We start from the raw sequence: 24,896 nt of genomic DNA, 5'->3' as shown, positions 1-24,896 counted from the left end.
TAACAGGAGACAAGGGACACGATGTTTTACCCAGGTTCGGGCCCTCTTGATGGAGGTAAAACCCTACGTCCTGCTTGATTGATATTGATGATGTGGGTATTACAAGAGTAGATCTACCATGAGATCAAGGAGGATAAACCCTAGAAGCTAGCCTATGGTATGATTGTTGTTCGTCCTACGGACTAAAGCCATCCGGTTTATATAGACACCGGAGAGGGCTAGGGTTACACAGAGTCGGTTACAATGGTAGGAGATCTACATATCCGTATTGCCAAGCTTGCCTTCCACGCCAAGGAAAGTCCCATCCGGACACGGGACGAAGTCTTCAATCTTGTATCTTCATAGTCTTGGAGTCCGGCCGATGAGGATAGTCCGGCTATCCGGACACCCCCTAGTCCAGGACTCCCTCAGTAGCCGCTGAACCAGGCTTCAATGACGATGAGTCCGGCGCGCATGTTGTCTTCGGCATTGCAAGGCAGGTTCCTTCTCCGAATAATTTATAGAAGATTGTGAACACCAGGATAGTGTCCGACTCTGCAAAATAAATTCCACATACCACCGTAGAGAGAATAATATTTACACAAGTTCAATCCGCTGACGTATTTTGTGGCGTGGCGTCACCCCACAACCAAGCCTTTACTCGAATCGTTTTTATTATACCGCCTCTGCGCGTTTAGCGAGGTGATTTCCTTGGCACGTCTTGTCGAAGCAGAGATCGTGTTCCCCTTATTCCGGGATTCTCATCAATGCGGACGTGGGTAACCCAACCGCGCTCGTTGCCACGCCCCTCTATCGAAGGCGGGTTCCAAACGGTCACGGGGACGACTCTTGGTATTCTCCCTCTTTATAATGAGACCAAGGCCCGTTCTTTTCCTTCAATCTTCAATCGAATCCGCCCCTCGCCCTGAGTTCCAACACCCAGGGCTCCAGATTCGGGTACTTTCGACCTTCGACAATGTCCGGCTCCGACCTACGAGGTCGGTGGATGCCTTCCTCCGTCACGGAGGAGGACGTGCTAAAGCTAAGAGACGCCAGGTACTTAACCTACGAGATTTCACATAGGTTGCCTGCCCGAGGGCAAGTTATTCCTACTCCCGAGCCCGGCGAGAGCGTCGTGTTCGTGTCTCACCTCCGTCGGGGTTTAGGCTTCCCGATGGATCCCTTCGTGAGGGGGCTCATGTTTTACTATGGGCTGGAATTCCATGACTTGGCTCCGGAGTCCATCCTCCACATCTCATTATTCTTTGTCGTCTGCGAAGCCTTCCTTCGCACTACCCCTCACTTCGGCTTGTGGCTCAAAACCTTCAACGTGGAGCCGAAGATGATTGAGGGGCGTTAGGCGGAGTGCGGTGGTGCGGTTATAAGCAAGAGGGCCGATGCTCCATGGCCCGAGGGCTCTTTTCAGGAGTTGCTCGGCTCGTGGCAACAGGAGTGGTTTTATATCATCGCTCCCAGGGGCAGTAGGCAGAGGCCGCCGCCCGCCTTTCGCCCGGGCCCTCCACAACGGCTGACATCATGGGTCAACAAGGGGCTTGACTGGGGGCCGTCTAAAGACGTACCCCTGTTGCAGGACCGGATTCGAGGCCTCCAAGAAAGGGAGATCAATCTGGTCGTAGTGGCACAGGTTATGCTGATTCGGCGCCTTCTGCCCTGCAAACGCCGCCCCCTCCGCCTATGGGAATTTAATCCGGAGGGGCCACGAGCTCTCCAACACTTCATGGGTTTAACACCTGTGGAGATGTTCAAACTGTTCTTCGGATCGCAAGAGATGCGTCCGGGCTTAACCGAGGACGCTGGCCTAAGCTGCAATCGCCCGGATACTCAAGTAAGTAGCCCTGTGTCTGGACATACTGTCCATTTATTTATCATGGGTTTTGCTTTTTAACCAGCTATCCCTTGGACAGGAGTGGATAGCGCAAGCAAAACTGATACGGTGTCCGGCCCCCCTCCCTGAGACCACGCCGGATCCCGTGTTATTCAAAATGTTGGAGGTTGCACCTTCGGAGGAGGGCGAAGGGGGGCACAGGGAAACTACCACCTCTGCCAAGGAGGCTTTCAGTAAGGGGGGAATCGAGAATCCCTCCTTCCAGGGGGAGAAGAGGACCGCTTTCGAAGACCCGGAGGCCAAGGCCTCAAAGCGGGGAAAGAAATCCGCACCGGACGGTCCTGTGCAGGGGAGAGCCCCGGCCGCACAGTCTCCCCAGAGGAATCAGCCCTCCAGCGAGCCGTAAGTAAAAAGGGGGAATTTTGTAATAGGGGACACCCCTACTTTATTTCTAAGGGTAACCGAAGTTTTCACCTTGTAGTTCGGATCTCAGCCCATCTCAGCAGAGCTCATCTTCGGGGGACCTTCGTCCGGAGATGATGGAGAGCGAGACGCCTCCATCTGCCGCCCCGTCAAGCGGGGCAGACGACCATGAGGTGTCGTCACGGAGGGTCTCCCCGAGTCCGACGGGGCCGGGGAGTTCGGCACCCACTGGAGTACGGCCGGTGGAGCTGCAGGATTTGCTCAAGAGGGCGTCTATCTCAGAAGATCACCGCACATTAATGAGTATGGTGATTGAAAGGATCTCATCCGCCGAGAGCGGATTGTATGAGGCCGCCGGAAGTTTGCTGACGGGGTTTGAGGTACGCAAAAAATGACATACCTTTTGACAGTTTTGCACATGGAGTGCACCCTGTATAGATAGTAGCCCCTGAGACTTGGTATGCTGTCGAAAGCGACAGCGTGCCGAGGATCATAATCTCACTTATAGGATGTCGCCTTTCCTATGCAGGTGGCGGAACGTTCGGTGGCCAGCCGAACTGATGGAATTGCCGAGCTGAAGCGGCAACTCGACATTGCGGATGCCGACATCGCGCTGTCAATAAACGACTTAACGAGTCACAAGGTAGGTGGTTGCTCCGCGGTCACTTAGTAAGGGATCTGATGCCCGTTCCTTACAATTTGTATGCTTGATGCAGATGGTTCCACTGCTGTGGAAGACCTTCGAGCAGAGCTTGCTCGAGCCAAGGAGCAAGCCAGGAAAAGTGATGCGGCTGCCTTGACGACAGCGGAAGAGCTAAAAGCCGAAAAGGCTGCTCACTGCCGAAGCAAGGAGGAGATGGTCGGAATGGCCGTGAAATTAAAAGATGCTACTGAATGCTATGAGGTTCTTGAAAGAGAACGCCGAGCGGAGCAAGAGGACCTGAAGAAGGCCGCCACCGAAGCCAAGGATGCCCGTAGTGCGATGTGGGCTATGAAGGAGGAACTGCGTCAGGCCGGAGATATTGCGGCTGGAAAGCCCTTTCTGCTGCGTAGGAAGTTCACGGATTTGAAGTATGCTCAGTTGGGCCAATTGTGTGGTGCGGAGGATCCTTATCTGGATTTGGCGGCGAGTGCGGCGGACGCGGTCGTGCACTTCCGAAGCCAGAAGGATCACGAAATGGAAGAGCTTTTTTGGTCTCAATTCCATAGTCTGGAGCGTCCACTTCCGTTGACTGATCGGCTGGCTGAGTGGGCTGAGTTGAATAGATTGTCCGGACTTGGCATGACAGTTGTGGTCGCTCATCTGTGGCCGGAAAGGCCCAGGCCTGAGAGTTATTTTGGCTTGTTGTAGCGATTCCTTGGGGCGGTGCTGCATATCAAGGCGATGAAGCGGTCGGCATTCATAGAAGGTGCACGGATGGCTCTCGCCCGTGTTAAGACATACTGGCCGGAGATGGATGCCACCGCTGTTGCATCCCGGGGTTCGGACAAAGGCCGATTACCCGCCGAGCACTATTTTGAGGAAGTCCTGCAGGGCGCTCGTTTAATAGAGTCGCAGTGCTCGAAAGATGTTATGTTCAAATGACGTGTATGATTTATGAGATCATGTTTATAATGCAATAGCTTTTTATACTTGTGCGTTCAAGTATTGAACTATCTCTTGTGCGGCCGTGTATGTATAACCTGAAAGATGGCAGTCTTTGGCTTCAGCCCCCACGCACATGGTGCGGGGGTGTTTGCAAAAAGAAAAGCGCTTTTTCACACTTAATCCAACGTCTTGGTCCTTTGAAGGAGGTGATAGCGTAGCAAACTAGGCAACCGGACTATAATGCTTTATCACTTTCACTTAGCCATAGGAGCTCGAAGGTGGGGCTACTATATAGCCCCTAGAGGCATCGTGCTTCCCCGAACTCGGGGCGCGTATGTGCCTGACCGGGAAGCGGTCCTTCGTCAAAGCGGAGGAATTCTAAACAATCCAGTAGTCGATCGAGTGGTTGACCAGTCTCTCGCTATATCATGACAGTCAGTTTTCGGCTTTCTCTACTGAGGTGCTCGGCCGGCCGAACCGGGGCACAATCACAGTAGTTCTCCTGGTGCCGCGTTAGCCGATGGTGCGGAATGTAAGGCAGCAAAACACAGGAGCCGGGCAAACCCAACATTTAACCAAAGACATGATTCGGAGCTGATGCATATAAGGCCTAACTCGAGACGCCGAACACTCCCTGAGGTGTTCGGTCTTTATGATACCGGGCATAACAATGCCCTAAGCCCCTAGTGTCCAGGTACGGGCGGGAACTTCTGACGCGGACGATGCCAAAATGCCAGCCTCCTCCTCGGTTATGGTAAGAAACCGGGGGATGTGTATCAACAAGAGACAGTAAGAAAGGTTTACGCAGGGTCTTAATCTGAAAAGAATCCTTGTAACGGGTCCCTGCTGCACGTCTGCGCCTGTGTCTCCATTGTGCTGTATCCTGGACGGGTGTAGCACGTGCTTCATCTGTAAAGGAGAAGAACTTAGTTTGGAAAAGTATCGTGCAAAAGGTGTAGTTAAAATAAAGTATGATGAATTTGAGCTTTATTGGCTCTCATTGTTTATACGTGCAGCCCCTTGTAAAGGGGTATGCGGCGGTGAAGCCCCTTGTTTATTTATGCCGGACTCGCCTAACCGTGTCCAAGGTCTGAATGACCTGTTTTAGGGCTTTGACCAGCAAGGTCGGATTAGTGTGCGACTGTCAAAGCAGTCTCACGTTTTCCGTGGTCGAGGAACACTCAGATTTACCCTTTGCTGAGATTATGCTGTATGGACCAGGCATTTTAAGCGTAAGAGACGCGTAATGCGGTATTGCATTAAAGTGGGCGAATGCTTCGCGTCCCAATAGTGCTTGATAGCTACTTTTGAATGGGGCGATATGGAAAATGAGCTTTTCACGACGGAGGTTGTTGGATGAACCGAACACGACCTCTAGTAGTACAGAGCCTGTACATTTGGCGTAAAGGCCAGGCGTCACTCCTTTGAAGGAAGTGCTGCTATGGTGAATTTCGGTAGGGTCTATCCCCATTCTGCGGACGGTGTCCTGGTATAGCAGGTGCCGCACTATGTTTCCGTGTTATCACATGGAGTGAGTTCACTGTTTTGACTTCTAGTGGGAAAGTCTTCTGTTTTCCGGCGTGCTGCTTGTGGGGTTCGTCGTCTTCTCTTGGTGTGTCGGACCCCTTGCGTCCGGCGTTAAGTCGTCCGGACTACTTGAAGACCCAACAATCTCTACGGGTATGGTTTGCAGGCTTCCCGGGGGTACTATGTATTTGACATATCCTATCCAAAATTTTGTTTAGGTTGGATAGCTCGTCACTGTTGTCCTTGAGGGGCAGTGTTTTATTATTCGGCCGAGAGCTTTTGAATCCGGCATTGATCGCCGTGCTATTTGGGCCATTTTCCTTATTCCGGCGCTGATCTTTTCTGCGTCGTGATTTCCCATTTCCATCCCTGACTTCGGATGTACTCGGGTCGCTGGTGCTGCATCTAGCCAGCCAGCTGTCTTCCCCCGCACAAAAGCGGGTCATGAGGCTTGTTAGTGCGGCCATTGTTCTTGGTTTTTCCTGGCCGAGGTGTCTGGCGAGTCATTCGTCTCGGACGTTGTGCTTAAAGGCTGCTAAGGCTTCGGCGTCCGGACAGTCGACTATTTGGTTCTTTTTGGTGAGGAACCTGTTCCAGAATTTTCTTGCTGACTCTCCGGGCTGTTGAGTTATGTGACTTAAATCGTCTGCATCCGGAGGGCGGACATAAGTCCCCTGAAAATTTGCTCGAAACGCATCCTCGAGCTCTTCCCAACTTCCAATGGTATTTTTTGGGAGGCTTTTGAGCCAATGCCGAGCTGGCCCTTTGAGCTTGAGGGGTAGGTATTTTATGGCATGGAGATCGTCTCCTCTGGCCATATGTATGTGTAGGATATAATCCTCAATCCAGACTCCGGGGTCTGTTGTTCTGTCATATGCCTTTATGTTGACGCGTTTGAATCCCGCTGGAAATTCATGGTCCAGTAACTCATCGGTGAAACATAGTGGGTGTGCGGCGCCCCTGTATTTAGGTGTGCCGTTGTCTTCAAACACTCGGCGGGTTGTATTGCTCCCTGGAGTCTTCTTTTTGGGCCCATAGATGGACCTAACCGGGCCATCTTTTTTGCGAGGATCTTTATGTGGATCGTCTGACGGCTTGTGTGCGGCGCCCCTTGCCGCTCTTAGCCTGGCATCTGGTCGTCTATCCGGCCAGGTGGCGTCTTTGTTTTTTGACTGTGGGGGCTTTACGGCCTCCTCGTCAAATTCGGGCAACAACTTGTGCTTCGGGTAGCTCTTCGCCTGTTGACTATTGCCGTATTTATCTGCGGTATTGAGTACTTTGCTCCATCTCATTCTGAGTGTGTCCTCCGCTGTTTTGAGCTTCCGCTTTTGCTTCTTCAGACTTCTTGCAATGGAGACAAGCCTTTTATGAAGGTTCTTATGCTCTGGTAGTTTGTCGGGCGTGAGATCGCCTTTTTCGCTGGGATGGGTTGCTTGCCCAATCCATCCTGTTCGGATTGTTGCTTGGTGGCATGTTCATCGTCCACTGCTTCACCCTACTCTAAGGCTGGGTCAGTATGGGTACCGTTGTTATCGAGGCGGGACTTCGGGCGGCGCTTGCGTCGCCGTTTTGGTTGTTTGTTGGGGGAGTTGTCCTTCGCCACGTCCCGTTGTTCCTCGTAGTCGCTTCCTTTTGGTGTATCCACCATGCATTTGTCATATGATGAGGTGGCTTTCCAGTGCCCACTAGGCGCTGGTTCTTGGTCATCTCCGGCATCATCGTCCATACCGTCGATGTCTTCGGAGTCGAAGTCTAGCATGTCGGTTAGATCGTCGACAGTGGCTACCAAGTGGGTGGTGGGTGGGCTTTGAATTTCTTCGTTGTCCGTATCCCAACCGTCCTGACCGCAGTCCGGCCAGGGCTCTCCTGATAATGAGAGATACTTTAGCGAACTCAAGATGTCGCCGAAAGGTGAGTGTTGAAAGATGTCCGCAGCGGTGAACTCCATGATAGGCGCCCAATCGGATTCGATTGGAGGGGGCGCGGGAGGTTCGGAGTCCGGCGAGGAATCCGTCACCTCGGAGTCACGAGCTTCGTGAGGTACTAGGTCAGTGTTCGGCTCTATCGACGTAGAGGTTGCAGCCCCCGAGGCGGTGTCTAGCCACCCGTCCTCGATCTGCGCAGCCGGCTCCGAATTGAAGATCGGAGCGGACTCGTGTGCGGCCTCCAGGTTACTGTCCGGCTGCAGAGCTAATTCATGCCCGTCGTGATAGTGCGGCGTGCTCGGCTGTGGCTCGAATCCATCGAAGATCAAGTCCCCGCGGATGTCAGCCGTGAAGTTCAAACTTCCAAATCTGACCTGACGGCCAGGGGCGTAGCTTTCGATCTGCTCCAGATGGCCAAGCGAATTGGCCCGCAGTGCAAAGCCGCCAAATACGAAGATCTGTCCCGGGAGGAAGGTCTCACCCTGGACTGCGTCGTTGTTGATGATCGAAGAAGCCATCGAGCCTATCGGTGACGACACAGAGGAACTCTCAATGGAAGCACCAATGTCGGTGTCAAAACCGGCGGATCTTGGGTAGGGGTCCCGAACTGTGCGTCTAGGCGGATGGTAATAGGAGACAAGGGACACGATGTTTTACCCAGGTTCGGGCCCTCTTGATGGAGGTAAAACCCTACGACCTTCTTGATTGATATTGATGATGTGGGTATTACAAGAGTAGATCTACCACGAGATCAAGGAGGCTAAACCCTAGAAGCTAGCCTATGGTATGATTGTTGTTCATCCTACGGACTAAAGCCATCCAGTTTATATAGACACGGAGAGGGCTAGGGTTACACAGAGTCGGTTACAATGGTAGGAGATCTACATATCCGTATTGCCAAGCTTGCCTTCCACGTCAAGGAATGTTCCATCCGGACACGGGACGAAGTCTTCAATCTTGTATCTTCATAGTCTTGGAGTCCGGCCGATGATGATAGTCCGGCTATCCGGACATCCCCTAGTCCAAGAGTCCCTTATTCACCGCTTCAGCAGTTTATGCAGCCAGCTTGTCCACACATCCGAGCAGCCAAGAAATAAAATACTAAATCTTTATGGCACGAAGGAACTGGGCGTCGGAGCAACTAGGTGCTCCGGAGTTCTGGTCCCTGATTTTTTTCCCCTGCATCGGCTCGCCAGTGCAGGGCACCGGTGCGAGATGTAGCAACAGTTGTCTTTACACCGGTTTTGGCATACATAGGACGGCCATAAGGATGTTAGTTCTATGTTAGTAAATTTGTGCATGTACACACCTATTAGTATCAATCTGTTGTCATCCAAACACTGTCGCTATGCCGTTGCAGTTATATTTACCTTCCTCTTAAAATGTTCAATCTGTTATTTATAGTACATGAGTAAGAACTTGTAGCCTTGTTGTAGTTAGTTATAGCTTTTGATCTTTCAGAATTTGGTTGTTGTCTTAGTAGCAACTAATTCATTTGCACATTGATCTTTTTGAGAAGATATGTCATAACTAACCTGTTTCTTCAGTTTTTCAAAATAAGTATTGGTGATTTTCTATGTTGCCATAAACCCATTTTCAATACAATTGTTACTGATCTAGTTTTAAATATTATAGGATGAACGGAAGTGTTCTTACTTGGAGTGGGTTGATCAAGAGTGGCCATAGTCTTTGAAGATGTGCCTAGCAAAGCTTTGGAGCATGTATCAGGAAGAGAACAGAGGTAGGCTTAGAGGAAGTGTTGTCAACGCTGAAGAATATTTGAAGATGCGGGATAAAAATAGGAAAGTGGAGAATGAGCTCAAATTTATTAAATTGGACTTTGCTAAGATGGTGTTGGCGAAGGAGGAGGCATTTTCCTAGTTGGCGAGTGCAGAACAGGTTCTTACCAAACTAAAAGCAGAGGTGAATAAGATGAGCCTGGATGATCTCGATTAGGGAAATGAATATATTGTTCTAATATTGTTCTTATGAAGTTGAACTAGCTATATGTTGTAGTGTGCTGTTTTCAGGCACCTATCATACTACGATATTAAAATATATCTATGTGCCTGATATGAAATTGGCAAACAGTTGTTCAATAAGAAATGTGAATTTGCATAATACTGGAATTATTAATTTTAAACTAATAAAACTGCTAAATGGGTCACGGAACTTTTCAAACGGTTCTAGAAGTAAAAGCGCTTGTGATGGATAGGCCAATGCCACACAGTTTTCTTCATCAAATCGAGTGTGATGTAGTTGATAAAAGAAAACGTTTAACCAAGGTAGAGTGTGTGTGATAGTTACACCTATCACACATGAGCCTATACATAAACCTGTGTGGGATGTACATACGAACGGAAACGTTTTCCCTGGATTGACTGTGTGGGATCTACATATGAACGAAAACGTTTTCTCTGGATTGACTGTGTGGGATGTACATACGAACGGAAACATTTTCCCTGGATTGACTATGTGGGATGTACATAAGAACGGAAACGTACTCCTTGGATTGACTATGTGTGATATACATACAAACATAAATGTTTTTCTAGGATTCACCTTGTGGGATGTACATACGAACGGAAACGATTGGGTTTTGATGCCTCGCCCGATTGCACACAAACTCATTTTGCCCCAGCCTATGTGCCAGGAGGGCCTATCCCCGGCAGTTTCTGGGTCGTGTGGGAAGGACCCCCTATCGCCCACACTCACTTGGTGACGGTTCCAAATGCTGTCGCGGAAAGGGGTTAAAAACCATTTGTATAGCACCAACGTGTACCAGTGTTAGCGCCTATTGAAGAAATACATGGTCTTGATAACTCGACACAGGTAGTAGAGGTAAATTCTCTCAACAGATTTGATGAAGGTGACATTCCTCATAATAAGTTTGCTAGTCAATGCTTGGATGAGTTTGATAATTTTATTGTTAAACAAGAAAACTTCAATGCTTATGTTACTAGACAATTGAAACGTAATGCTCACATGCTTGACTACTTGGGTGATTATATGAGTAGAACTATTAATGATCTTAAGCTTATTAGTAAGCATGCTTCCTTGGTTAGAACTCAAGTAGAGCAACTACTTAAGGCACAAGATGATTTGCTCAATGAGTTGAATAGTAAGAAAAATGATAATGTTGTTAGGGTTATGACTAGAGGTGGTAAAATGATCCAAGAACCTATGTATCCTGAGGGCCACCCTAAGAGAGTTGAGCAAGATTCTCAGAGAATTAATACTGATGCACCTAGTCCTTCTAATAAAAAGAAAAAGAAAAGTAATAGGACTTTGCATGCTTCTAGTGAACCTGTTGTAGATACACCTGAGAATCTCAATGACATTTCTATTTCTGATGTTGAGATACAATCTGGTGATGAACATGAACCTAGTGATATAGTTAATGATGATGTCATGTTGATGCCCAACCTGGTAATGACAATGATGTAGAGATTGAACCTATTGTTGATCTTGATAACCCACAATCAAAGAATCAACATTATGATAAGAGAGACTTCATTGCTAGGAAACATGGTAAAGAAAGAGAATCATGGGTTTAGATACCCATGCCCTTTCCTCCTAAACCATCCAAGAAAAAGGATGATGAGGATTTTGAGCACTTTGCTGAAATGATTAGACCTATCTTTTTGTGTATTCGTTTGACTGATATGCTTAAAATCCCTCCTTATGATAAGTATGTGAAAGATATTGTTACAAATAAAAGAAAGATACCGGAGGCTGAAATTTCCATCATGCTTGCTAATAACACTTTTAAGGGTGGAATACCAAAGAAACTAGGACACCCAGGAGTACTAACTATACCATGCTCCATTAAAACAAACTACGTTAAAACTGCTTTATGTGATCTTGGAGCCGGTGTTAGTGTTATGTCTTTCTGTTTATATCGTAGACTTGATTTCAATAAGTTGACACCTACTGAAATCCTTTTGCTAATGGCTGATAAATCAAGTCCTATACCCATCGATATTTGTGAGGATGTGCCTGTTGTGGTTGCAATCGTTACTATCTTAATAGACTTTGTTATTCTTGATATTCCCGAGGACAATAGTATGTCGATTATCCTTGGTAGACCCTTTTTGAATACTACAGGGGCTGTTATATATTGCAACAAGGGCAATGCCACTTTTCATGTTAATGGTAATGAGCATATGGTACACTTTCCGAAGAAACAACCTCATGTTCATAGTATCAATTCTATTGGAAAAATTTCAACTATTACTATTGGAGGTTTTGAATTACCTCTACCTACTGTCAAAAATAAATATGATATTATTATTTTTGGGCACATGCATATCCCTGTTGAGGTAACCTAGTGTTATTCGAAAATTCTCCGGTTTCATGTTATTTGAAAGAAGTTTGTTAATAAGACTTGATCAACCTTGTTAATGGATTCCTTTTGATGAGCATGAGATGGATGAAATTAGAAAGCACAACTTGTTGTATCCACCTTTTACTCTCTGTTATTTAGATTAAATAAAATAGTATTATCTGTCTGTTTTCTGAATTATCCGTGCAATAACAAATGTCCGAAAAATAAAAGTTCTCCAAATGACTTGAAAATTTAGTATAATTTTTTAAGAATATTTTAGAATTTCTGGCACTGAGATTGCACCAAGGGGCTGCACCAGTGGACCATGTGGGCCCCCTTCACTTATTCCAGCACCCATCCACTTCGACTTCCTCCAGAAAAAAATCATCCCATAGCTCAAACCCGTGTTCTTGCTCATCTTGCTGCCATTTTTGATCTCCTTGTGCAAAGCTCCATTTGCAAAATTGTTTTGGGGGATTGTTCTTCGGTATGTGACTCCTCCAATGGTCCAATTAGTTTTTCTTCTAGCACTTTATTTATCACAATTTTTTGTTGCTTAGGTGACCTCGTTCTTAATCTTGCATGTCAAATATATATGGTCCAAAGTAGTTTTGATGCATGATTTAGCCTCTAGGCACTTGTAGGAGTAGTTGCTATCAATCTTGTTGAGTTTGGTTCACATTTATTTTGAGTCACTAAAAATTTCAGAAATTTTTCAGAGGAAGAAAATGTTTAGGAAGATACATGAAGGTGGTTCCTCAAGGAAGCAGGCCCCAAGGCTCTCGATACATGAGACGGACGTTGAACCACCAAGAGAAACTCCAGTACGGTCTTGCGAATGGCCGTTTGATGAATTCATGGTTCATGCAGGTTTCAAGGATGAGTTTGATGCATATGTACAAAATGCTATCCTTGAGGAATTCTTGTCAGATAAGTGTCGATAATACTATCACCTCACTGATTCATTTGTGCGAAGATTTAAATTTACATCCCAATGCAATACTCATATTATCCTGTTTGATCTTTATGATAAATCTTATACCATGGACCTAGAAGATTTTAGTGATGCATGCAAAACCCCACGATGGGGCATTCTTAGTGAGCCTCGCAAAACTGAGTATAATGATTTCCTTGCAAGCATCACTGTGGGAGAAACTAGAGATATCACACAAGCCTCTATGTGGAGCATTCATTTTCCTGCCATACATTACTTTGCTCTCTTCATAGGTAGATGCATTAATGGTAAACATGATCATATCCACCTTTGTTCATTGGACCTTAGTGTCCCCAAGTGTGCATTGTTGGGTGATAAGCGATATAACTTGGGGGGCTATTACTGCGAGGAGGTTACATCTTAATGCTAAGGATGGTGATTTCTTTGGTGGGATTTATCCACCCGTTTAGCTAATTATCTTGGGGTACCAATAAAGGAGAATGATATTGAATTACCACATGCTTTCCTTGATTATAATTCTTTGGTACGCTATCAGTTTCTTGTGAGGAACGAACAATCCCTCCTATACCGACAAATCTTTGACCGACATCACGCTGTCCATATTACTTTTCCTGCTCCTGCCTTCTTTAATTTTTAGGTAAAAGGGAGATATTTTATCACTAGAGAGGAGGCAAATGAGTATGAGAGAGAGGTGGAGGCCGCTCGCCTCCATGCTGCAACCCTTCAGGCAGTAGCTACTGCATCTCAGTACGACCCCGACTACAACTTTGGATATCCACCAGGCCAGCCGTGGCCCTAGACAAACTTAGGCCAAAAGCCTAAGCTTGGGGGAGTACGTATTTCTCACCGACATTACATTCATGTTCACACATTATTTCCAGTTGTCGGTGTTCATACGTTTTCATTTTATTATCCATGCTAGTTTATTTTCTTTTTCCCGCTTTCTTCTTGTGTGTTTGAAGCATTTGAGAAAAACCAAAAAAATTAGTTGTAGTTTAGTTTACTTTCCATGTTTATGTAGTAGTACTATTAAAGAAAAACCAAAAAGATTTATCGTCTTCTTTTGCTTGTTGGGAGCTTTCCCATGTAAATAGTTTTCTCGTTCTTGTTTTACTTTCTTCAGAAAAACAAAAACTCCAAAAGCATTTTAGTTTGTTTCTTTTAAATTCTTTTCTTTGGGTGTCGAGAGGAGAAGACCACGATAAAAATGTTGCGTGGCTCTCATTTGCACTACTGTTGATTTAACAAAGAGCCCATATTACCTCGTCTTCTCCTTTGAATAAATGTTTGCGGATTCTAGCTTAGTCTAATGCATGTGGACTATTATCATTATTCACACCGTTCGGTCATGCAAGTGAAAGGGAATAATGACGATATATAATGAAATGATTGAGATGAGGAAAAGCTGGTATGAACTCGACCTATCTTGTTTTTGTAAATATTATTAGTTCATCGTTCATGATTCTGCTTATTACGAATGAAACATGTTTGCAATGACAATTAGAGATTACAGTTACTCATGCCATGCTTAATTAGCTAGGAGTTTATAATAGTTTACCTTGCGTGCCAACATGCTTTTAAAATGGTTGTGATGTAGTATGATAGGATGGTATCCTCCTTTGAATGATCTGAGTGGCTTGACTTGGCACATGTTCACGCATGTAGTTGAAACAAAATCAACATAGCCTCCACGATATTTAAGTTCATGGTGATTTATATCCTACTCATGCTTGCCCTCAATGTTGATTAATCTTAATGCATGTTTATGACTGTTGTCGCTCTCTAGCTGGTCGGTTCCCAGTCTTTTTCTAGTCTTCACTTGTACTAAGCAGGAATACTGCTTGTGCATCCACTTCCATAAACCAAAAGTTGTTCCATATGAGTCCACCATACCTACCTCTATGTGGTATTTACCTGCCGTTCCAAGTAAATTTGCATGTGCCAAACTCTAAACCTTCAAATGATAATCTGTTTTGTATGCCTGAATCGCTCATGTAGCGACTTGGGGCTATTAGTATCTTCCATGCTAGGTGGGTTATTCTCATGATGAGTGGAATCCACTCATCATTCACGAGAAAATGGCTAGTAATCGGGATGTCCAGTCCCATGCTCAAATCAAATCAAAATAACTTCAAAAAAATTCCCCCAGTGTTGTTGTTAGTTGGACGGTACCCGTTGTTTCGGACCAGCCGTGGAATGTGCTTGTTGGTGGTGGGGGGGTATAAACTTTACCATTCTGTTTAGGAACCGCCTATAATGTACCTAGTATGGAAGATACTGAAATCTCTTGGGTGTTATGTTGACAATGAAAGCATACCGCTCAAAATATTATTTACCTCTATTTCAAAAAATCGAGCTCTGGCACCTCTGCAAATCCCTGCTTCCCTCTGCGAAGGGCCTATCTGTTTACTTTTATTGCTGAGTCATCATCCTCTTTTAAAAAGCACCAGGTAGAGAGCACCACTGTCATTTGTATGCATTGTTATTAATTGATATTGAGTATGACTGTGACTACATCTCTTTTACCATGAATTACAATGTCTAGTCAGTCCTTGATCTTCTGGGGTGCTCTGCATTTACGATTTGCGGTATCAGATAGGGCTAGCGAGATTCCATCTTGTTATAACATATCATGATTGTTTTGAAAAAGTGTTGTCATCCGAGATTTATTATCATTGCTCGCTAGTTGATTATGCCATTGATATGAGCAAATGTGAGACCTAAATGTTATTGTGAATATGGTTAGTTCATAATCTCTGCTGAAAACTTGAATGCTAGCTTTACATATTTGCAACAACAAGATCAAACAGAGTTTATAGAAGTTTTTCTTTATCACTTTCAGTTTGTCAACTGAATTGCTTAAGGACAAGCAATGGGTTAAGCTTGGGGTAGTTGATATGTCTCCATCGTATGTACTTTTCCAAATTCTTTTGCCCTTGTTTTGGACTCTAATTTGCTTGATTTGAATCGAACTAACCCAGACTGACATTGTTTTCAGCAGAATTGCCTTGTCGTTATTTTTGTGCAGAAATAAAAGTTCTTGGAATGACCTGAAACTTCACGCAGAATATTTTTGGAGTAAATAAGAAATATTGGCAAAAGAATCAACAAAGGGGGACCCACCACCTGTCCACAAGAGTGGGGGCGCGCCCTACCCCCCTGGGCGCGCCCCCTGGCTTGCGGGTCCCATGAAGCTCCACCGACCTCAACTCCAACTCCATATATTCACGTTCATGAGAAAAAATCAGAGAGAAGGATTCATCGTGTTTTACGATACGAAGCCTCTGCTGCCTCCTGTTCTTCATCAGGAGGGCAGATCGGGAGTCCGTTTTGGGCTCCGGAGAGGGGAAATCGTCGCCATCACATCATTAACCATCCTCCATCACCAATTTCATGGTACTCCCGCCGTGCTTGAGCAATTCCATCATAGGCTTGCTGGACGGTGATGCGTTGGATGAGATTTATCATGTAATTGAGTTAGTTTTGTTTGGGTTTGGTCCCTAGTATCCACTATGTTTTGAGATTGACGTTGCTATGAGTTTGCTATGCTTAATGCTTTTCACTAGGGCCCAAGTGCCATGAATTCAGATCTGAATCCTTTATGTTTTCATGAATATTTTTGTGTTCTTGATCCGATCTTGCAAGTTGTAGACACCTATTACGAGTTATGGTCCGCATACCGCAAGGTGACAATAATTGGGATTCTTTCCGGTGATTACCGTAGTTTGACAAGTTCATGTATTCACTAAGTGCTAAAGCTTTGTTCCGGTTCTCTATTAAAAGGAGGCCTTAATATCCCCTAGTTTCCATTAGGACCCTGATGCCACGGGATGGTAGGACAAAAGATGTCATGCAAGTTCTTTTCCATAAGCACGTATGACTATATATGGAATACATGCCTACATTATATTGATGAATTGGAGCTAGTTCTGTGACACCCTAGGTTATAACTATTGCATGATGAATGTCATCCAACATAATTATGCATCATTGATCCATTGCCTACGAGCGTTTCACATATTGATCTTTGCTAAGTTACTTTTCCGTTGCCACTGTTACGATTGCTACCAAACTGCTATTATTTCTTTTGTCGCCATTATCGTTACTTCCATACTACTTCGCTGCAGATATTAAGTCTTTCAGGTGTGGTTGAATTGACAACTCAACTACTAATACTTGAGAATATTCTTTGGCTCCCCTTGTGTCGAATGAATAAATTTGGGTTGAATACTATACCCTCAAAAGCTGTTGCGATCCCCTATACTTGTGGGTTATCAACGTGCCCTGGTGCCTAGTGAGCCCCATGAGCCTCTTCTCGTGGCCTCCATAAGCTTCCATGGTCTCTTCTTGCTAGAAAAAATCCCCAAAAAGTTTCATGATATTTGGACTTAGATTGGTATTGATATTCTGCGAAGTAAAAAAACAAGCAAAAAACATCAACCAGACTTGGGCACTAAGTTAATAGATTAGTCCCAAAAATGATATAAAGTTGCTAGTAAATGTATATAAAACACCCAAGATTGATAATATAATACCATGGAACAATAAAAAATTATATAGATACGTTGGAGTCGTATCAAGCATCCCCAAGCTTAATTCCTCCTCGTCCTCGAGTAGGTAAATGATAAAAACAAATTTTTTGATGTGGAATGCTACCTATCATATTCATCACATATTCTTTTCTTTTGTAGCATGGATATTTGGACTTTAAGTTATTCAAAGCAATAGTCTATAATTTTGCATGAAGACATCAATACTCAAGCATATCAACAAGCAACCTTGTATTTCAAAATATCAATGCTAAAGCAACATATCACTAGCCCCTTATGCTCAATCATTGATCCATTCATGAAACACACTCAAATATTAGCTACATCCAATGCACAAGTATGACAATAGTGTTACCTAGTTGGTGCTTTATAAGATAAGATGGAGACTCAATAAAAATAAAAATTGCATAAAAGTAAATAGATAGGCCCTTTGCGGAGGGAAGTAGAGATTTGTAGAGGTGCCAAGCTCATGCTTATATTGAGAGATAAAAATTTTTTGACAGGCATGCTTTTGTCAACGAAAATGGCTAAGAATTCCCAATATCTTCCATGCTAGATAAATCATAGGTGGTTCCCAAACAGAAAATAAAATTTATTTCATTTCCACCATTCTTTCACAATCCATGGCTAGGCATATCCACGGGTTCGTTCCATACCAACACATTCCTAGAAATTTATTATGAACAACATATATAAAGTTCTTTTTTTCATTTCGAGACTGGGCATCCCTATTACCTGCCACACTCGCATGCAATGACAAGTGAATAAACACTCATCTTGAGAATAACATACCTAGCAAGGAAAATATTGTCCACTCCCTGCTGCTTCATGAGCAGTATAGACACACAAAAAGCAAATTTCTTTTGAACATTAGAGTTGGCACATAAAAATTTACTTGGGACGGTATGGAAACACCGCATATAGGTAGGTATGGTGGACTCATTTGGCACAACTTTGGTTTAGGATTTGGATGCACAAGCAGCATTCCCACTTAGTACAAATGAAGGCTAGCAAATAGATTGAGAAGTGACCAACTAAAAACCAAAACGGTCATAAATGAGCATTGAACAAAACGAACACTGAATAATGCACCACAAGTAGGATGTAACTTCATTGCATAACTATTGAATTTTATGCTTGCATAGGGAATCACAAACCTTAACACCAATATTCTTACTAAAGAATAATTACTCACCAACATGACTAACATATCACTATCTCAATATCACCAAACTATTGCAAGGAATCAAGTTTTAATATCCAATGATCTTCATGAATGTTTTTATTATATCCCTCTTGGATATCTATCACTTCGGGTCCAAATTCTTATCTCGTGCAGATTACCATTACTATTATTAACTCTCAAAAAGATCCAAGTGAAGCACGAGAGCATAAACATTTCTTCAAAATTTTCAACTCTCAAAATAATATAAGTGTAGCTTGAGAGCATAATTCTTTAAAATTTACTAACTCTCAAAATGATATAAGTGAAGCATGAGAGCATATTTATTTAAAACTGACTAAATCTCAAAATGATATAAGTGAAGAATGAGAGCATATTTATTTAAAATTGACTAAATCTAAAAATGATATAATGGAAGCATGAGAGCATATTTCTTTAAAATATAACCACTACCATGCTCAAGAAGATATAGGTGAAGTACTAGAGCAATTCCTTAGCTCAAAAAATTTAAGTGAAGCACATAGAGCAATTCTAACAAATCAATATATAACTATGGATCTCTCAAACAAGTGAGTTCAGTAAGGATGATTGTGGCAAACTAAAAGTCAAAACAAGCAAAGACTCATATAATACAAGACGCTCCAAGCAAACCTCATGATATGTGATGAATAAAAATATAGCTTGAAGTAAAATTACCGATGGTCGCTAGAAGAAAGAGGGATGCCCCAAGTTTAGTTGCTTGGGAGTCCTTGAATATTACCTTGGGGTGCCATGGCATCCTCAAGATTAGGCTCTTGCCACTCATTCATTCATCCATTGTGATCTCACCCAAAACATGAAAACTTCAATCACACATAACAAAACCTTCATGAGATCCGTTAGTATAATAAAGCAAGACACCACTTTAAGTACTATTTTAAACCCATTCATATTTTGTTATTGCATTATACCTACTATATTCTAATTTTACCATGGCTTATACCCCCTGATACAATCCATAGATTCATCAAATTAAGCACAAAATGCAACAGAAACATAATCTATCAAAGACCAAATAGTTTGTAGTAATATGAACTTTGACCATACTTCCGTAACTCCAAAAATTCTAAGAAAGTAGCAAAACATAGGAAATTTGTATATCAATCATGTGTAAAAAATTTAGAATTTTATCAGGCTCCATCGAATTTTAACAATTCTGCTACTGGGCGCAAAAGTTTCTGTTAATGCACAAAATCAAATCAACTATCACCCAAACCATCCTAAAGGCTTTACTTGGCACAAACACTAATTAAAACATAAAATCCACAATCATGAGAGTAGCATAATTGTGTATTTATTAAAAAATAGAAAAGAAAAATTAAAATTAAAAGATAACTATTGGGTTGCCTCCCAACTAGCGCTATTGTTTTACGCCCCTAGCTAGGCATAATGCATAGTTTCAAGTATTATCCTGTTTGGTTTTAATAATATTAGTAGGTGTTTTATCAAACCCGGGAAAGTTATTTTTGTTTCCTATTATTCTCTAAAAAAGAAGAAATTTTAATATCTAAAATATCCAACCGCTTATTACAAGGGTAATCAAAGTATTCGTGTTGAAGTTTCCAATAATATTCTTATGGGGTTCATTAGATTTTTGCAACTGAACCAAATTTTTATGCATCTCACCTGGTTTGTATAATATTTGAATTCCCTCTTGAGTGAGAACAAATCCCTTTTGTGGAGGTGGAACTCCCAATATACCCTCTAGTATTTCATAAGCAATGTTGGTATCACATTTACTAAAATTACCCTTTGTGGCAAAATCCAGAAGTAGTCTATGGGGCATGATTAGTCCCATGTAAAAATTACGGACCAAAATTTTTACGTCCCCTTTTAGAGTCAAAATACCGTAAGATTCCATTAATCTATGCCAGGGTTCTTTGAAATTTTCTCCTTTTTTCTGTTTGATGTATAGAACTTCAAAACTCGGTGACAAAGGAGGGATGTTATGCTAGTCATAACGAATATTAAAATGATCAAACAAGAAAAGGGCAAACGAGAAATATTTTTTGTGAAAAAATAGAAGTGGGGGAGATGAAAACGAGAGGCAAATGAAAAATAAAGTAATTGCAAGGAGATGAGAGTTTACGCGTAGGTACTTGATAGATGTTGATGATGTCTCCCCAACAACGGCGCCAGAAATTCTTCGAGCTACTTGTGAGTTGTGTTGGGTTGTACCGAAGAGGAGGGGATGATGCAGTACAATAGAGATAAGTTTTTCCCTCGGTTATGAAACCAACGTTATCAATATAGTAGGAGAACCAAGCAAGACTATTGTCGGATTTCGGGTTCTGGCAGACCCTTGAGGTTCGAACACTAGGGTGCACACGAAGATCTTTCCCCTACCAGCTCACGTCTCAAAGTCTCACAAGGATCTAAGCAAGAAAGACGAACACACAAGGGACATGAGATTTATACTGGTTCAGGCCACCATTGTGGTGTAATACCCTACTCCAGTGTGTGGTGTGGTGGATTGCCTCAGGGGCTAATGATGAACAATACAAAGGGAGAACAACCTCGCGAGGGGCTGTTCTTGAGCTGGTGCAATGAACTGCTTGGGTAAGTTCAGTCGCCTCTCTCTAGTCTATGCGTCTTCTTGGGATAGATGCTCCATGCCTCTACTATGTGGTGGCTAGTCCTGTTTATAGAGAGAGGCCCTGGGCCTATTCCCAAATAACGAGTGGGAAGGGACCGAACAATTGGCCATTCTGAAGGGGAACATCTAGTACACTTATCCTAACTAAAGTTGGTCTTCGGCTGCCAAAGGCTCTGACGATGACGTCGTCATGGGCTCCACGATGACCTCCATCCCGCCGCTCTGCTGGTCTTGGTCTTGTTGCACCAAAACGGTAACCTTTGCATGATTCCTTAGCCTGTGCTTGCCCCCCTTGCACCGAAGGAGAAACAAGGACACTGCACAGACCGGCGCCCGCCTGGTCTCGATTGTCATGACTTGCGTCATGGGCTCCTCGCGAGGTACCCTGCCTTGATCTCTCCGCCTCCTCGCAAGCCTGCCTGAGGAGGCTGCTCCTGAGGAAGCTTCATGTCATCCCCCCTGCGAGGCTTGGCCCCTCACGAGGATCTTGAGCTTGAGCTGATGAAGCTGGGATGCACTGGGCCCCCACTTGAGCCACGCCGCAGGCCGCAGGCAGGCAAGTCTGGGGACCCCCGTTCCATGAACGCCGACAATAGCCCCCGGGCCCAAGGCGCGCCCGGACTTGGCTTAGCGGAGAAGCGAAGGGGCTAGTGCGAAGCGCCGCGGGCCCCAATAGCCTGCGGCCTTGGGCGCCGCGTGGCAGTTGATTGGACGTGGGCGCCTCCACTTCTCCATGATGCCTCATAACACGCCCGGCTAGGCGGACCCGTGGTTGTACACGGCCATTCCCCTTTTGCCGCCCGCTTGTTTCCTGCCCTTCCTTCTTCCTCAGGATCCAACCTCCGCCTCCAATCCGATTCGAACCCCCCCCCCTTCCCATTGCCATGGCGCCAACGAAGAAGGAAAAGGGGAAGAAGCCCGCGTCATCGTCCCGCTCGCCTCCAGCAGTGGCCCCCGCTGTTGACCGGTCCATCATACTCAATCTCGAAGCCTTGAACAAGGTCCGCTCTGCTCTCGCCACCATCTTCAATGTGTGCGGTAGGACCACGGTCTGGCCTGCGTCCCATGCCTCCTTTGATAGGGTCGTCACGGAGGTCCGGTTCTTCGCCGATGCCCTGTGGGCGGGTCTGGTTCCCCCCTTTTCCGCTTTCTTCAATGAGGTGCTCTCCCATTATCAGATCCACATGATGCACCTTGGGCCTGAGTCCATTACCCTCCTGGCTGTCTTCGCTTTTGTTTGCGAGGCTATGGTGGGCATTCCTCCTTCCATTGCTCTGCTGTGCCATTTCTTCTCTCTGCGCCTGAGTGACCCCACTCAATGCTCGGGGTGCGTGAGCTTCCTCGCCGTGCCAGAGACAGCTACTTCAGGGATCGACGTCAGCCTTCCTCCCTCCGAGGCTAGGTTCAGAGAGCGGTGGCTGTATGTGGATGTCGGGGTGCCCAGCCCCCTGCTCTCGCACCCGACCCGGCCTGCTGTTCCCAACTCAGGCTGGGGTCATGAGACGCTAGCGAGCCCCCGGCTCGCCTTCTTCTGGCGCCGCTTCGAGAGTTTGAGGGTGCTCGACGTGATAGCGCCCAAGGTGGTGAAGGAGTTCCTCTAGCGCCGCATTGCTCCTCTTCAGCGCCACTCCCGTCGGATGTGGGACTTTGCAGGGTACAAAGACCGCATGCGGCTTCAGGAGGAGGACCTGGCGCCTGAAGCGCTGAGGACGGTGCTCAGGGTCCTGACTAGATCCTTCCACGGGCAGCCTTCAACATGATGGTGCCCTCTTGTATCTTTGTTCGGGCAGGGCCCATTTCATGAGGCAGATGCCCAACTTTGACGAGTGGGGGCTGCACCCGGCTGGCCTCACGGGGCCCCGCGAGAATCCAGTCACTGTGGTTGCTCTTCCAGTCACTCAAAGCGGCTCTGTCTCAGGTGATGGAGCGGGGAGACAAGAACCACTGGGAGCTGAAGGGGATGATGTTGAGACGCTAACACCACACGGAGCCCCAAAGGTTGCATCTTCTGAAGCCCATCCTGGAGCAGTGGCAGGCGAGGAGTCGCGGCCTACGGCTCCTGAGGTCAGGGCTCCCGTGGTCCCGGCTGTTCCTGAGGCGGCGCCTGGTGGCGTCCCCCAGGCCGGTCCCCTTGGCGCTAATCACCTTGACGCCTCTTCCATGCCGTAGACCGACCCCTGCGCCAAGCGCTTAGGCCGGTTCCGCGTAGACTTCGAGGCCCCCCGTAAGAGGAAGGAGGCCTTGGGTGGTGACGATCGCCCCTGCCGCCTGTTGTAGCGCAGGAACTACTTCGCCATGGACGAGTAAGTCCTCTTCCCTCTTTGCTCCTTTACCTCTCTATTCTTGCTGCTGATCGTGGCCTTTCAGGGCCCTTCCTGCTGAGTTCGTGGAGACGGCCAAGGAGCCATCCCCCCAAGCTTTTTCCTCTCTGCTGACCCTTGGCGTGCCGAGCCTGAGCGGCCCCCCTGCCACTCGGCCGGTTAGAGAATTGGCCCTTCCCGCTGGGCACCTCGAGCCTGCGCGCTTGTTGTCCTCCCTTCACGAGTTCCCCTGGGGCACGGCCAGCTTTCCCCGTGCTCCCTCCTTGATCGTGGACGGTGATTGGCTGAAGTCAGTCTTGAGCTCCTCTTCTAGGGATGGACCGGTGCCAGGCCAGGCCCTAGCGAGGTCCGTCAGTCGATCAGTGGGGTGCCAGCCCCCAGCCCCGCACCGGGAGGGGAATGCCGCCTCAGGGCCCTCCGCGTACGCCAGAGGTAGAGGGTGACGCGAAAGACGTGCTCACGCGCACTCGGTAGCGTCGCGCCCTTCGTCAAGATTTCCTTCAGGGGGCGGCGGATGCGATGAGCCAGACCAGGGCAGAGCTTGCTGGCAAGGATGCGCGCCTTGAGGCCGAGGACCTGCACCTCGCTGAGGAGAGGCGCAAGCTGAAGGTAGTCGTCGCCCTTGTGCGTCACCAGCGTGACCTTGATAACACGAAGGCTGAAGCGTCGCTGGCGGCCTCGCGAGAGGCCTACTCCCAGGCCATCGAGGAGGCCCGGGAGGCAGACCGACGATGCAAGGATGCGGAGGAGCGCGCGTGGGTGCTTCAAGCCTGGAGCAACTCCCTAGAGCAGCAAGTGGAACTGCGCCAGGCGGCCCTTGTGTCGCTAACGGAGGCTTCCGTCGACCAGGCGGAGCTCCAGAAGCGCGAGGAGGCGCTGACGCTCGAGGCCGCTGAGCGCAACCTTGACCTCGAGCGGTTGGAGACAAGGGAGCGCCTGGTGACCCAGGCGGAGGATGACGTCGCCGAGCGCGAAGCCCAAGTCCAACAAGAGATCGACCGCCGCGTGGCGGTAGCTCGCTCAGGCCTCGAGCGCCAATACGAAGCGAGGTTGGAGTTGGTCAGGGCTGAAGCTGAGGGTAGGACCGTGGCCCTCAGGGCCAAACTGGCCGAAGTGACGCGGGGTGCGGATTCCTCCGCAACCGCCCTTGGTGTAGTGCAGGCAGAGCTGTCCTCCTCCCGCGTCAAGCTGCTTCTTCTCCAACAGAGGGTTGATGGTGCCGAGGCCATCGCTCGGCGGAATGAGGACGATATCCGTCAGCGGCGGATTCTGGAGCACGAGCATGCCCCCATGCTCCAAACGCTCAGGGAACGGGCTAGCATAGCCTTGAGCAACATGTGGGAGGCTGCTGCCAAGGAGCCGCGTGAGACCAACTACGCCGGCAACCTCCAGTATTTCACTGACGTGGTGACGCTTCTGGAGAACCGCTCCGAGAGCTCTCGTCGGCTTGTCGAGGAGAGGAGCCGAGCCTTGCTCAGGCGTGCCTTCTCCCGTGTCTTCAGCTATCTGTAGGACAGGGACCCCCACTTCGACTTCGACTCCGCCATCGCACCGGTGCTCGTGGCCATCCGGGGCGACCTCGCGCAATGGGTGGAGGACAACATGGACGCCCTTGTCAGGGCCTTCGCGTCTGATGA

This window comes from Triticum aestivum, chromosome 4B (assembly GCF_018294505.1).
Source record: "Triticum aestivum cultivar Chinese Spring chromosome 4B, IWGSC CS RefSeq v2.1, whole genome shotgun sequence".
Taxonomy (NCBI): Eukaryota; Viridiplantae; Streptophyta; class Magnoliopsida; order Poales; family Poaceae; genus Triticum; species Triticum aestivum.
This window is presented reverse-complemented; position numbering follows the sequence as displayed.